Raw genomic sequence first — 13566 nt, 5'->3', positions numbered from 1 at the left:
GCGTCTTTTTAAAAATCCTCAAAAAAAAAAAAAAAAGGAAAAAAGCTCAAAAAACAATATTTGAAACCTCTGTATAATCTATAACACGAGATGAAAACCAAAAGAGATGAAAATTAAATCAGGTGGATTTTTAAAGTAATAATAATATAAGTAAATTAAAGGAAATTTTTAAAGGAATGAAAACTAGAAGCATATGCAATTGTTTAGAAAGTAGGAATTAAAAAGGTAATAGAAAATAGAAGAGATAAAAAATGATAAAATAAAGAGAGAATTTTAAAAGAACAGAGAAAAAAATGTTTGAAAACAGTGTACAGTGAATAATAGAAGAGCAAGTTGAAGCAGAATAGTAATCAGGTTGAGACGTCTTTTAAAAACGTTTAAAAGTGGAGAAAAGAGGGGAAAATATATTTGAAACCTGTGTATAATCATTCACAGGAGATCAAAACCAAGAGGAATGAAAATGAAATGATGTGGATTTTTAAAAATAATAATAAAAATTTTCAAAAGAAAAATTTAAATGGGATTAAAACTAGGAGCATATATAATTATTTAAAAAGTAAAAATTAAGAAGGTAATAAAAAATAGAACAGGTAAAAACAGATTAAAAAAAGGGGGGTGTTCTTGAGACTGTGTGCTTCTAATCGGAAGTATTTCTGTCTTCACCCTCTTTTGTGAACTCAGCTTGCTGTTTCCAGAGACCCTCCATTGGCACCCTCGTCTGTGCTGCTCCTAGTGCCTGTTGGCAAGCAGATTTTGCCCCCTCCCAACACTGGGTAAGGTGCAGCTCTCCTTCACTGTGGACGGGCGGGTCACTGACCCTCCCTATGCCTCAGTCAGATGTTGCAGACTGGCCTGGTAAGAGGGCGGTTCATGCCCCCTCCCAGCACCAAGGTCAGGTGCTGCATTCCTGCTGGAAAGGCAGGGGGCTGCCCACCATCTCCCAGAGCCGGTTGCTCCCCAGCTCTGTGCAGCTTCCCGCTCTGCCTCGGGTGGGCAGTCTGTAGGCGGGTTTGGGGAAGATAGCAGAACAGCCCCGCCCCTGCTCCCAGCCAAAAGCCATCTCCTTGTTTGTCTTGGTTCAGCAAGTTCTCTGAGGGACCAGAGCGGAAGGATCCTATCTGCCTCAGGCTGTAAAGAAGCCTCCCTCTGGTCTTTGAGGCTGCCAAACCCTTAGGTGTGGATTCAGGTTTTGCCCCTGAGCCCACTGGGTGCTAAGTGCTGCAGGATATGGTGGCTGTGCCTGAGCCCTTCCTCTCTTCACCCAAAAACCCTCCACTGGTTTTCAGAGATGGGGTTATGGCACCCTTCCTCCCAGGGCACATCAGCCACTTTATTTTATGGAGGGTCCAGGTTATTCTGCCCTGTGCACCCTCTCAACCATGGCACACATCCCCCCGGAGTCCCCCATGGCTGCCTCAGTGCAGCCGGCCCCATCCTCCGCCCAGCTCTGGCAGCCTGTCCTGGCCCCCAGGTGCCAGCTCACGTCTCAGGCTGGGTGTCACAGGGACCCTCTGTGCCTGTTTAACTTAGTTCTGTTGGTCAAGTGCTGCTCCGTACAGATTCGAGCCTTGGAGGCTCCCCCTCTGTCCCGCTGGCCTCTCGGTTGGAGAAGGGGAGACCCAGCGAATGAGAGCTAGTCCTCCTTTGCCACTCCCTCCCCACAGGACAAGTACTGCACTGTTTTGCCTTTTCTTCTTTCTTTTTTCCTTTTCCCTTACCAGATTTTTGGCGTCTTTGTCTTTTGAAGAGGATAATGTTCTGTCGGAGTTCCACAGGTGCTCTGGTTGGCTGAGTAGGACCGTGGATGTGAGTCTTGGTGTATTTGTGGGAAAGCATGAGCTACGAGTGTCCTGCTACTCCGCCATCTTGGTCTCCATCCCCCATTAATATTTTTAGAACTTTACAACCACCCAAAAGAGAACATACATTCTTTTCATGTGCTCATGGAATATTCTCTAGGGTAGAACACATAATAAGGCACAAAAGAAGCCTCAACAAATTTAAGAGGGTAGAAATAATTCCAAGCATCTTCTCTGACCACAATAGCATGAAACTAGAAATCAACCACAGAAATACAAATGAGAAAACAGTGACAGCACGGATTTTAACCAAAATGCTACTAAAAAAACAATGGGTCAATGATGAAATCAAAGAAGAAATTAAAAAGTGTCTGGGGACAAATGACAATGAATACACAACCACCCAAAATCTATGGGATGGAACAAAAGCAGTCCTAAGAAGGAAGTTCATAGTGACACAGGCCTTCCTCAAAAAACAAGAACAATTTCAAATAAACAACCTAACCTACCATCTAAAGTAATTAGAAAAAGAAGAACAAACAAAATCTAAAGTCAGCAGAAGGAAAGAAATCATAAAGCTCAGGGAAGAAATAAAATAGAGATTAAAAAACAGTACAAAAAATCAGTCAATCCAAGAGCTGTCTTTTGAAAGAGTAAACAAAATTGACAAACCTCTAGCCAAACTCACCAAAAATAAAAGAGACAGCACACAAATAAACACTGTAAAAAAGGAAAATGGAGAGATTACAACCAACACTACAGACATACAAAAAATCATAATGAATGAGAATACTTTGAACAACTATATGGCAATAAATCAGAAAATTTAGAAGAAATAGACAAGTTTCTAAAAACATACCATCCACCAAAAATGAATCAAGAAGAAATAGATAATTTGAGGAGACCAATCACTAGAAGTGAAATAGAATCAGCAATAAAAACATTTTATCAAACAAAAGTCCAGGACCAGATTTCTTCACTGGGAAATTCTATCAAACATACAAAGAGAAGCTCATACACAACCATCTCAAACTCTTCCAAAACACTGAAGAGGAGGGAACACTCTAAAATCATACTATGAAGCCATCATCACCCTGATACTAAAGCCAGACAAAGATACTACCAAAAAAGAAAGCTAAAGGCCAATAAATTAGGTGACTATAGATGCAGAAATACTCAACAAAATATCATCAAACAGAATCCAAAAACACATAAGAAAGATCATACACCATGATCAAGTTGGATTCCTCCCAGGGACACAAGGATGTTTCAACATATGTAAATCAATCAACATGATACAACACATCAACAAGAGAAAGGACAAAAATCACACTATCATCTCAATAGATGCAGATAGAGCATTTGATAAATTCAACACCAATTTATGATATAAAAACTCTTACTGAAGTGGAAGTGGATATAGAGGTGCATATCTTAACATAAGAAAAAGCTATTTATGACAAACCTACAGCCAGCATATTACTCAATGGTGAAAAGTTGAAATCCTTCTCACTAAAATCTGGAACAAGACAAGAATCCCCACTCTCAACATTTCTATTCAATATAATATTGGAAGTCCTAGTCATAGCAATTAGACAATAAAAATAAATAAAAGGGATCCAAATTAGAAGAGAAGAGGTAAAATTGTCATTATATGCAGATGACATGATACTATATACAGAAAACCCTAAAGGCTTAACACAAAAAGTACTAGAGCTAATAAAATAATTCAGCGAGGTAGCAGGATACAAGATTAACATATAGAAATAAGTGGCATTTCTTTACACTAACAATGACATATTAGAAAAGGAAAGTAAAGAAACAATCCCTTTTAAAATTGCATCCAGAACAATAAAATACTTAGGAATAAATCAGACCAAAGAAGTGAAAGACTTTTACGTGGAGAACTACAAAACTTTGACTAAGGCATCTATATTCATCAGGAATATTGGCCTGTAGTTTTCTTCACTAGGCGTTTACATTTCTGATTTTAGTATCAGAATAATGATAATGAGAGTGAAACTCCTAAAATGAGCTCTAGAGCTTCCTCCTCTTCAATCTTTGACAAGAATATGGGAAGGATTGGTGTTAATTCTTCTTTAAATGTTTGGTAAAATTCACCAGTGAAGCCATTAGGTCCTGAATTTTTCTTCATTGGTAAAATTTTTACTACTTATTCATTCTCCTTATCAGTAATTTGTCTATTCACATTTTCTATTTCTTTCTGATTCAGTCTTGGTGAATTGTATGCTTCTAAGATTTTTTCCATTTCTTCCAGGTAGTCCATTTTATTGGCATATAATAGTTCATAGTAGCTGCTTATGACTCTTTGTATTTCTGTGTCATCAGTTGTAATGTAGCTTTTTTTTCATGTAAATTTTGTTGAACTGGGTCCTTTCTCTTTTTTCTTTGCTCAGTCTAGATAAGGGCTTCTCAACTTTATCTTTTCAATGAACCAACCTTTAGTTTGGTTAATCTCTTCTATTGTTATTCTGTTCTCTATTTTATTTCTTCTCCAATGATTATTTAATTTCTTCTGATAACTTTGGATGTGGTTTGTTCTATTTCTAGTTCCTTGAGATGTAGAGTTATTTTGTTTGTTTATTTAGGATCTTTTTTGCTCCTCAATGTAGTCATTTATTGCTGTGAACTTTCCTCTTAGAACTACTTTTGCTTCATCCAGAAGTTCTGGTATATTGGTTTCCATTTCTATTTGTCTAAAGAAATCTTTATTTTCCCTTTAATATCTTCTTTGATTCTTTGGTAAGTCAAAAGAGTGTTGTTTAATTTCCATTGGTTTGTGTGTGTGTGTGTGTGTGTGTGTGTGTGTTTTCAGTTTTCCTCTTGCTATGTTTTCCAGTTTTAAGCCATTATAATCAGGGAGGATACTTGGTCTGATTCTATGTTGATAGACTGTATGTTAAGCCTCCAAACAAATGAGCAAATTAAAGAAGACGCTCTACATATGGTTTATTCTACTCAATATCCATTCATGATAAAATCTCTAACCAAATTGGGTAGAGAGGGAACATATCTAAAAATAATAAAAGCTACTTATGACAAACCCACAGACAACATAATACTCAATGGTGAAAATCTGAAAACCTTCCTTCTAAATTCTGTAACAAGACAAAGATATCCACTTTCACCACTTCTATTGAACATAATATAGGAAGTCCTAGCCACAGCAATCAGACAAAAAAAAAAAAAATAAAAGGCATTCAAATTGGAAGAAAAGAAGTAAAATTGTTGTTGTATGCAGATGACAGGATACTATATATTGAAAACTCTAAAGACTCCACAGAAGAACTATTACAACTGATAAATCATCAAAAGACAGCAGAATACAAAATTAATGTACAGAAATCTATTTAATTTCTTTTTATTATTAACAGACATTTTTTTAGAGTAGTTTCAGGTTCACAGCAGAATTGAGCAGAAAATACAGAGTTCACATATAGCCTTTCCTACTCACTCATATATACTCCCCATGCTTCAATATCCCTCATCAGTATGGCATATTTGGTACAATTCATGAACCAATATGAACACATTATTATCAACCAAAGTCCATAGTTTACATTAGGGTTCACTCTTGATATTGTACATTCTATGGGTTTTGACAAATGCATAATTACATGTAGCCACCACTATAGTATCATATGGAATAATTTCATTGCCCTAAAAATCCTTTGTGCTTCATCTATTCATTCCTCCCTCCCTCCGTCTCCCCAAACCACTGGAAACCAAGATCTTTTTATTGTTTCTCTAGCTGTGCCTTTTCCAGAATGTCATTTGGTTGGCATGGTACAGTTTGTAGCCTTTTCAGACTGGTTTCTTTCTTTTAGTAATATGTCTTTTAAGTTTATTTGATGTCATTCGTGGCTTGATAGCTCATTTAATTTTTTTAACTGCACATATATTTTTAATTTACATATATATACTGTTCATTGTTTCTAAGAACATTTATAGCTTTAGCTTTTTAAACTTACATAGTTATCTTACGGCAAAAAAAGTGACAATGAATATATGCATGTTCATGTATAACTAAAAATTGTATTCTCTGCCTATGAGTCTATTTCTGTCCTGTATTTACACTTTGTTTTTGTTTGTTTGTTTGTTTTAGATTCCACATATGAGCGATCTCATATGGTATTTTTCTTTCTCTTTCTGGCTTACTTCACTTAGAATGACATTCTCCAGGAGCATCCATGTTGCTGCAAATGGCGTTATGTTGTCGGTTTTTATGGCTGAGTAGAATTCCATTGTATAAATATACCACATCTTCTTTATCCAGTCACCTGTTGATGGACATTTAGGCTGTTTCCATGTTTTGGCTATTGTAAATAGTGCTGCTATGAACATTGGGGTGCAGGTGTCATCCTGATGTAGGGTTCCTTCTGGATACAAGCCCAGGGGTGGGTTTCCTGGATCATACAGTAAGTGTGGTTGCCAGGGGGGTGGAGGGTGGGAAGAGATAGACTAGGATTTCAAAGTTGTAGAATAAATAAACAAGATTATACTGTATAGCACAGGGAAATATACACAAAATGTTATGGTAGCTCACAGAGAAAAAAATGTGACAATGAGTGTGTATATGTCCATGTATGACTGAAAAATTGTGCTGAACACTGGAATTTGACACAACATTGTAAAATGATTATAAATCAATAAAAAATGTTAAAAAAATTGTGCTCTACTCTGGAACTAGACACAACATTGTAGAACGACTATTACTCAATAAAAAAATGTTAAAAAAAACTTACATAGTTATCAAAGGAATAAAGCCAACCACAAAATGAGAATTTAGAAAGATATATTCACAATGCTGTTAACAGCAACATTATTTATAATTGGTATGATATGAAAGCTTCCTAAGTGCACATCAATAGTTGAATAGATAATGAAGATGCAGCATATCTATATATGTAATGGAATACAACTCATCCACAAGAAAGAAGGTTATTTTGCCATTTGCAGCCCTCCATTAATTTGTTTTCATTTCAAAAACCAGAATTTTATGACTGGCATAAACATTTCCATCACACCAAAAACATCAAAATATCTAGAAATAAACATAACCAAGGAGGTTACCTATACTTCAAAAATGGAAATGATGCAAAGAAATGGAAAGATTTCTTGTGCTCTTGGATTGGAAAAACCAGCACTATGAAAATGGCCACATTACCCAAAGCAATCCTCAGATCCAATGCAACCCTCATTAAAATACTCATGACATTCCTCACAAAAATAGAACAAACAATTCCAAAATTTATAAGGAAACACAAAAGACCCTGAACAGCCAAAGCAATCTTTTGTAGGCTTTTTTTCTCCCTCCTTCTTCTTTTTGTTCCCTTTGCTTATGGTTTGATGACTAGAGAAGGTCCTTTAACATTAACTCCACTAGCCTTCAAAACCAGATATCTTGTGGTCTCCTTCTCTTCCCAATGCCAGAACCCTGGGCTGGGGAGCCTGATGTGGGGCTTAGAGATCTCACTCCTGTGGGAGGACCTCTGTGACTTAACTATTCTTCAGTTTGTGGGTCATCCAACTGAGGGGTATGGGGCCCAATTATACCAGGAACACGCCTCTCCTACCATCCTGCTGTGGTTCTCTCTTTGTATTTCCAGTTGCAGAAGATCTTTTTTGCTAGGTTTCAGGTTTTTTTTTTTTTTTTTTTTTTTTTTTTTTTTTTTTTTTTTTTGATGGTTGTTGAGCTTTCAGTTGTGGTTTCATTGTAGTCACGAGGAGAGGTGAGCTCATGGTCTTACCACTCCACCATCTTGACTGAAAAAAATCATGTTTTATTTCTTTACACTAACAATGAAATATCAGAAAAGGAAAGAAAAAAATCTCTTTTAAAATCCCATCAAAAGATAAAATATTTAAGAATAAACTTGACCAAGAGTGTGAAAGACTTATATGTTGAGAAATATAAAACATTAATAAAGGAAACTGAAGATGATTTAAAGAGATGAAAAGATTTTCCATGCTCTTGGTTTGTAAATTAAAATGGCCATACCACCCAAAGCAACCTACAGATTTAATGCAATCCCTATCAAATTTCCCAGGACAATTTTCACAGAACTAGAACAAATAATCTTAAAGTTTATATTGAACCACAAAAGACACAGAATTGCCGAAGCAATCCTGAGTAAAAAGAACAAATCTGGAGGCATAACCTCCCAGAATACAGATAAGACTTCAAAGCTACAGTAATCAAAATAGCGTGGTATTGGCACAAAAACACATATGGATCATGTAACAGAATAGAAAGTCCAGAAGTAAACCCCCACAAGTACTGTCAATTAATCTTTGACAAAGGAGGCAAGAATATACAATGGAGAAAAGATAGTCTCTTCAACAAGTGGTGTTGGGAAAGCTGGATAGCCTCATGAAAATCAATGAGGGTGGAATACACCCTCACACCATACACACAAACTCAAAATGGTTAAAAAACGTTAATATAAGACATGATACCATAAATCTCCTAGAAGAAAACATAAGAAAATCATTCTCTGACATAAATTGTTTTCTTAGGTCAGTTTCCCAAGGCAATAGAAATAAAAGCAAAAAATAAATAAACAGGACCTAATCAAACTTGTTAGCTTTTGCACAGCAAAGTAAATCACAAACAAAATGAAAAGACAATGTACAAATTTGGGAGAAAATATTTGCAAACAATGCGACCAACAAGGGGTTAATTTCCAAAATGTATAAACAGCTCATACAATCCAATAACCAAAAAGCAAACAACCCCACCAAAAATAGGCAGAAGACCTAATTAGACATTTCTCCAAAGAAGACATACAGATGGCCAAAAGGCACATCAAAAGATATTCATTATTAGAGAAATGCAATTCAAAATTACAATGAGGTCCCACCTCACACAGGTGGGAATGAATATGATTAAAATGTCTACAAATAACAAATGCTGGAGAGGGTGTGGAGAAAAGGAAACCTCCCTCACTCTTGGTAGGGAATGTAAATTGGTATAGCCACTATGTAGAACAGTATGGAGGCTCCTTATAAAACAAAAAATAAAGTTACCATATGATCCAGCAATCACACTCCTGGGTATATATCCAGAGAAAATGATAATTCAAAAAGGTACATGCACCCCAATGTTCATAACAGCACTGTTTACAATAGCCAAGACTTGGAAACAGCCTATATATTACATATATGTATATAACACCTATCTATCTATATAATACTATAAAAATAATGAAATAATGCCATTTATAGCAACATGGTTGGACCTAGAGATTATCATACAAAGTGAAGTAAGTCAGAAAGAGAAAGGCAAAATATGTCATTTATATGTGGAATCTAAAATATGACACAAACTTATGGTTACCAAAGAGGAAAGGGGGTGGGGAGATAAATTAGGAGTTTGGAATGAGCAAAGACAAAAACATATGTGGTCTATTCTAGAAAACGTTCCATGTGTGCTTATGAAGAATTTGTATTTTGCTGTTGTTGGATAGAATGCTCTGTAAAAATGCTACATCCATTTTGTCTGTAATGTTCAAATCCACTGTTTTCCTTATTGATTTTTTGTCTGGATAATTTATCCAATGTTGAGAGTGGAGTATTAAGATTCTGAACTATTATACTCAATAAAAAATGTTTATAAAAAAGAAACAAACAAAAAATAGTATTACTTTAAAATCCAACTTTCTGCTATAAATATAGCTACTCCTGCTTTTTTTGTGGAGGTGTTACCATTTACTTGAAATGTCTTTCCCCATCTCTTTACTCTCAGACTATGGGTTCCTTTAAGGCTAAAAGAAATGTCTTGTAGGCAGCATACACTTGGATTTTTTAAAAAATCCATTGAGCCATTCTGTCTTTTAATTGGAAAATATAATCCATTTGTGTTTAAAGGAATTTTCTCATAGATAATGACTTATCATTGATATTTTCTTAATTGTTTTCTGGTTGTGTTGTAGATGCAATTTTAATTTTTCATATCCTGCTGTCTTTTTTAAAACATTTTTTATTGATTTATAATCATTTTACTGTCTCGTGTCAAATTCCAGTGTAGAGCACAATTTTTCAGTTATACATGAACATATATATATATTCATTGTCATATTTTATTCTCTGTGAGCTACCATAAGATCTTGTATATATTTCGTTTTGCTATATAGCATAATCTTCTTTATCTACTCTACACTTTACAAATCCCAGTCTATCTCTTCCCAACCCACGACCCCTTGGCAACCACAACTTTGTATTCTATGTCCATGAGTCTATTTCTGTTTTGTATCTTTTTTTTTTTTTTACATTCCACATATGAGCAATCTCATATGGTATTTTTCTTCCTTTCTGGTTTACTTCACTTAGAATGACATTCTCCAGGAGCATCCGTGTTGCTGCAAATGACATTATGTTGTCAGGTTTTATGGCTGAGTAGTATTCCATTGTAAACATATACCACTTCTTCTTTATCCAGTCATCTGTTGATGGACATTTAGGCTGTTTCCATGTCTTGGCTATTGTAAATAATGCTGCTATGAACATTGGGGTGCAGGTGTCATCCTGAAGTAGGGTTCCTTCTTGATATATGCCCAGGAGCAGGATTCCTGGGACATATGCTAAGTCTATTACTATTCCTCTGAGGAATCTTCATACTGTTTTCCTCAGTGGCTGCACCAAACTGCATTCCCACCAGCAGTGTAGGAGGGTTCCCTTTGTTCCACATCCTCTCCAGCATTTGCCATTTGGGGACTTTTGAATGACAGCCATTCTGGCTGGTGTGAGGTGATACCTCATTGTAGTTTTGCTTTGCATTTCTCTGATAATTAGTGATATTGAGCATTTTATCATGTGCCTATTGATTATTTGTATGTCTTCCTAGGAGAATTGCTTGTTTAGGCCTTTTGCCCGTTTTTGGATTGGGTTGCTTGGTTGTTTCTTATTAAGTTGTATGAGCTGCTTATATATTTTGCATATCAAGCCTTTGACAGTTTCATTTGCAAAAATTTTCTCCCATTCCATAGGTCGTCTTTTTGTTTTAGTTATGGTTTCCTTTGCTGTGCAGAAGCTTGTAAGTTTCATTAGTTCCCATTTGTTTATTCTTTCTTTTATCTCTATTGCATGAGTAGACAGTTCTAGGAGAACATTTCTGAAATGTATGTCAGATAATGTTTTGCCTCTATTTTCCTCTAGGAGGTTTATTCTATCTTGTCTTATGTTTAAGTCTTTGATCCATTTTGAGTTTCTTTTTTCTGTATGGTGTAAGGCAGTGTTCTAGCTTCATTACTTTACGTGCTGCTGTCCAGTTTTCCCAACACCATTTGCTGAAGAGACTGTCTTTATTCCACTGTATATTCTTCCCTCTTTTCTCGAAGATGAGTTGACCAAAATTTTGTGGGTTCATTTCTGGGCTCTCTATTCTGTTCCATTGGTCTACATGTCTGTTTTTGTACCAATACCACGCTGTCTTGATGACTGTAGTTCTATAGTTTTGTCTGAAGTCTAGGAAGTTATTCTTCCAGCCTCTTTCTTTCTCTTCAGCAATGCTATGGAATTCTAGGTCTTTGATGGATCCTTATAAATTTTACTATGATTTGTTCTAGTTTTGTGAAATATGTCCTAGGTAATTTGATAGGGATTGCATTAAATCTGTAGATTGCCTTGGTCAGTGTGATCATTTTAACAATATTGATTCTTCCAATCCAAGAGCATGGGATATCTTTCCATTTTCTAAAGTCTTCTTTAATTTCCTTCATCAATGGTTTATAGTTTTCTATGTATAAATGTTTCACTTCCTTGGTTAGATTTATTTGTAGGTATTTTATTACTTTGGGTGCTATTTTAAAGGGGATTATTTCTTTACTCTCTTTTTCTGTTGATTCATCATTAGTGTAAAGAAATGCCACTGATTTTTGAACATTAATCTTGTATCCTGCTACCTTGCTGAATTCTTTGATCAGCTCTACTATTTTTTGTGTGGACCTTTTAGAGTTTTCTATATATATTAGCATGTCAGCATATAGTGACACTTTTACCTCTTCTTTTCCAATTTGGATCCCTTTTATTTCTCTCTCTTGTCTGATTGCTGTGGCTAGGACTTCCAAGGCTATGTTGAATAGAAATGGTGATAGTGGGCATCCTTACCCCAGATTTTAGTGGGGAGCTTTTGAGTTTTTCACTGTTGAGTACTATACTGGCTGTAGGTTTGTCATATATAGCATTAATGATGTTGAGATATGTTCCCTCTATACCCACTTTGGTGAGAATTTTTATCGTAAATGGGGTGTTGAATTTTATCAAATGCTTTTTCTGCATCTATTGAGATGATCATGTGGGTTTTGTGTTTTCTCTTGATGTGATGTATTGCATTGATTGATTTGCGTATGCTGAACCACCCTTGTGTCCCTGGGATGAACCCCACTTGATCATGATGTATAATCTTTTTTATGTGTTGTTGGATTCTATTTACTAATATTTTGGTGAGGATTTTGGCGTCTATGTTCATCAGTGATATTAGCGAATAATTCAATTTTTTTGGTAGTGTCTTTGCCTGGTTTTGGTATCAGGGTGATGGTGGCTTCATAGAATAAGTTTGAGAGTATTCCCTCCTTTTCAGTCATCTGGAAGAGTTTGAGAATGACTGGCATGAGTTCTTAATTGTATGTTTGGTAAAATTCCCCAGTGAAGCTGTCCAGTCCTGGACTTTTATTTGTAGAGAGGTTTTTAATTGCTATTTTTATTTCATTTCTAGTGATCGGTATGTTCAAGTGGTCAGTTTCTTCTTGATTCAGTCCTGGTGGACTGTATGTTTCCGGAAACTTGTCCATCTCCTCTAGGTTATCCAGTTTGGTTCCATATAGTTTTTCATAATATTCTCTTATGATATTTTGTATTTCTATGTTATTTGTTGTAATTTCTCCATTTTCCTTTCTTATTTTGCTAAATTGTGCTCCCTCTTTTTTCTTCTTTGTGCGTTTGGCCAGAGGTGTGTCGTTTTCTTTTTAGTTTTTCAAAATACCACCTTTTGGTTTGATTGATTTTTCTATGTTTTTTTTTTTTTAATCTCTATTTTATTTATTTCCTCCCTAATCTGTATAATTTCCTTCCTCCTGCTGCCTTTTTGGCTTTCTGTTCTTCTTTTTCTAGTTCTCTCAGCTAGTGGGTTAAATTGTTTATTTGATATTGTTATTCTTTTGTGAGGAGGGCCTGTATTGGTAGAAACTTCCCTATTAGCACTGTCTTTGCTGTGTCCCGTAAATTTTGTGTGGCTGTGTTTTAATTTTCATTTGTCTCAAGGTATTTTTTAATTTCAGCTTGGATTTCCTGATAAACGCATTGGTTTTTTAATAGCATGTTGTTTAATATCCATGCTTCCGTTTTTTTCTCCTTTGTTTCTCTGTTGTTGATTTCTAGGTTCATGGCATTGTGGTCAGTAAAGATGCTTGAGATAATTTCTATCTTCTTAAAATTATTGAGGTTTATTTTGTGCCCAAGTACATGATCAATCCTGGAAAATGTTCCATGTGCACTTGAAAACAATGTATATCCTATTTTTGAGGGGTGTAATGCTTTGAATATATCCATCAAATCTAATTTTTGTATTGTATTATTTAATTTCTCTGTTGCCTGATTTATTTTCTGTCTGGAAGTTCTGTCAAGTGATGTTAATGCAGTGTTAAAATCTCCAACTATGATTGTTTTCCCATCAATATCCCCCTTTATCTCTGTTAGTAATTTTTCTGTGTACTTAGGTGCTCCTATATTGGGTGCATATATATTAACG

This window comes from Camelus ferus, chromosome X, assembly GCF_009834535.1.
Source record: "Camelus ferus isolate YT-003-E chromosome X, BCGSAC_Cfer_1.0, whole genome shotgun sequence".
Lineage (NCBI taxonomy): Eukaryota > Metazoa > Chordata > Mammalia > Artiodactyla > Camelidae > Camelus > Camelus ferus.
The sequence above is the reverse complement of the archived record's forward strand: the minus strand, read 5'-3'. Positions refer to the sequence as shown.